Here is a 3,542-nt window from a genome sequence, read left to right on the forward strand (position 1 = left end):
TTTCCAGTGTCTGCCACCCTAATTCAATGTTTTCCTTTGTAAGAGTCATGGTGTCTCTTCACAGCAATAGGTACCCTAACTAAGACAAATAAAAAGGCAAACTGCAAATGAACTCCTGACCTTATCCTGAGGTCAAGAGAAGTCCTACATCAGCAGGAGCACTCATCACAGAGTCCTGGCCAGTCTGAGAGCAAGAGCTGAGAGTAGGAGGAGGCACTGCTGAACGAAATGCATATAAATTCAAGAGGATATTGTAACAATGTCTAATGGTGTAATATGGTCCAATGAAGCCAAGTGGGTCCGATAAATACTCAAAAACTAACCAAATGTTTCCATAAAGCAAAGTCCCCCATTGATGATAAAATGTTGAAAATAGAATCCATATTGAATGGGATGCGAACCATAGCAGCCAACAAAGTGAGCATCTATTTAAAAACTAGGAAGAGAGACAACATGGTGTGATGTGTAATCCCAGCTCTTGGGAGGGAACTTCAGGAAAACTGTGAGTTCAAGGCCAGCTTGGGTTATAGGCTGAAGCCATAAACACACAAATAAGAAGAGAAGAGAAACAATTCTCTTTCAGTCGTCTTAGAAAAGAAAATAATACAGAATTTCTGTGTCTTTAAAGAATTGAATTCCATCCCTCTTCTGAAAGCACAGAAAAACTCATTTCAATAAAACAAAATAAAACCAATAGCTATGGCCTTCTGTTTTAGCCACCCAAGTGCTCGAATTAAACACAATGAACCATCACACCTGACCTAATACCTTGATACCTTCTCAAGTTCTAAGTATAAACTCTACAAGAACAAAGACCCTGTGATTCAATGGCTTGCATGCTATTTTCCATATACCATGTACAAAATACATATTAAGTGAGCAGATGAGAAGTAGTTGAAGAAACAGAATACAAAGACGGTGCGAAAGAGGAATTAACCACTATCAAGACTTTATAAAAGGCATTACCCTGGTTTTGCACTGGGGTCACCAGCAGGGCATTGAGAATGCTCTCTTGGGGCTTAAGAGATGGCTCAGCAGTTAAGAGCATTGGCTGTTCTTACAAAGAACCTCAGCTCAGTTCCCAGCGCTTACACTGCAGCTCACAAGTATAACTCTAGTTCCGGGAGATGGAATGGCCTATGTTGGCCTCCAGGGGTACCAGCACTCATGTGCACATACTTACATGTATACTTAATATAAAGATAATGAAAATAAGCCTTTAAAAATGATAATTTAAAAGCCATGCGCTATAAAAATATTTTTAAATCAATTTTCTTTTCATGTTTAAAGAAACAAATATTTTTTCTGAATGTTAACAAGGCTCTAATTTAACTAGGCTAAAAGCAAATAATCAAATTAGCTGCATCAGGAATGACAGAAATTATTACACATGAGCAAACATTAGAAGATACTATGATCAACTAACCACCAACACACATAACAGTTTATGCGAATTGAGCACACGCACTAAGGGACATGAATCCACACTGGCACAGATGAAAAGAAATATCAGAAAAACCCAATTTCCATTAAAGAAATTTAAAGTTTAAAAACCTTCTTATGGGGGGGAGGGAAGCCAAACCCAAAAAACTCCAAGTCCAGAGAGCTGCATTTGTGGATTCTAGCAAACATTTAAGATACAGAAAGAATTAATTTTATGCAGTCTTTTTTTTTCAGAGAACAAAACAAATACTTTCTAATTCATTTTATGAGATCAACTGAAAAGAAGACATTACAAGAAAGTAATATTATAGAGAAATATCTTTTATGAGGAGAGATGTGATATCCTTTGAAGAATAAAATTCAGCTAGGAGATGGTGGCGCATGCCTTTAATTCCAGCACTCGGGAGGCAGAAGCAGGCAGATCTCTCTGAGTTTGAGGCCAGCCTGGTCTACAGAGCGAGTTACAGCACAGCTAGCACTGTTATGCAGAGAAACCCTGTCTCGAAAGGCAAAACAAAAGAATAAAATACAGCAATATATATAAAAAAATACAGCATGTCCAAGTGAGTTTATCCAGGAATGTAAGATTAGTTTCACTTTAAAAATAAAATCAACTAAATCAGTAGTCAGATAATGCTGTCTTGGTCCATTTTTGAGCTCCTACAGCAGCATATTTGAAACTGGGTGATTTATAAAGATGGGAGATTTATTTCTTATAGTTTAGAGGTTAGGAGTTCCAAAGGCAAGAGACATGCATTTAGGAAGGATCTTGATATAACATCAGTATATGGTGGAAAGCTGAAACGTAAGGGTGTATACAAAAGAGAGAGTGGGACAGAATTCATCCTTTCCATCAGGAACTCAATTCTGTGTGCTAGGGATGGAACCTAGGGCCACATGTATGTCAGGAAACTGCTCTACACCTGATCCTAAAGGATCCAGCTTTATTCTTATCATTGTTACATTCAGATCAAATTTGGAACACATACATTTCATACTTTTTAAAAATACAAATCATATGTCATGATCATGGATTGGAAATGTTAATATTTTAAAGATATGGATTCTCTACTAATTTAAGATTTTGTGCAGCACTAGTAAAGATACCATTTGTGTGTGTGTATGTGCTCATGCACATGTATCTGTGTGTAAACTGACAAGATGATTCTAAAGCTTTTACAGAAATGAAAATAATCTAGAATAGTCAGAATAACTTTGAAGAACAGCAATATTTGAAAATTTACAAAGACTTTATTTTGAGGCTTATAAAATTACCATAATCAACAGAATGCAATCTGCATATAAATATGGATGGACATCTGAATCAATGAAATTAGAGACACCAGAATATATCCATGCACATGTGTATGTGTTTATATGTGTGAATGTGTGTATGAGGGAGGAATGTGTGTATGTGGGAGACAGAGAACTGAGGATAATGTCTTTTCAATAATTGATGTGATGCTGAGATAACTAGATATTTTGTGACAAAAATAAACAGGTCTTGTCCAACATGGGGCTTTGCTCACCTTTTAAAGTCTATCAGGCCTTCATGGGGCTGGATGACAACCATCCCCAGTGGCAGGAATAGTCATATTTGTTATACTGAATAAGTATTGGGAATATTCTATCAGATACACCTAGAAAGCAAAATTCACTTGATATCTGGGCATTTCTCAGCCTATTCAAGTTGACACATAAAATGCATCCTTATACTGATATAAATATTAATATTTTCTTGATTTTTATGGGTGACAAAAAATCTTAACTTCATATTTTCATATTTTACACAGAAAAGCTGAGACTCAGTCACAAATCCCGATGCTTACATTAGCTCTGCTGTATTTCATTTTTATTTACAGACTTGTCTAGGAGACAAATTAATAATTTCGGTGTTCCTTCATAATACTCTGATAAAGTTTGTGAGCAAGTGACCTCCAAAGACATTTCATTTCCTATTTTTCTATTATTCGATGTTGTGTAGCAGTTTTCTCCCTTTGCATCTCAGAGGGAAACGTCTGAAGGCACAGGATGTGGAAAGGGAAGTGAAACAACAGGCTATTTTAAGATAGGATGTTTATAGGGAGATGAAAACAAAA

The sequence above is a fragment of the Myodes glareolus genome, chromosome 5 (assembly GCF_982192425.1).
Source record: "Myodes glareolus chromosome 5, mMyoGla1.1, whole genome shotgun sequence".
Taxonomy (NCBI): domain Eukaryota; kingdom Metazoa; phylum Chordata; class Mammalia; order Rodentia; family Cricetidae; genus Myodes; species Myodes glareolus.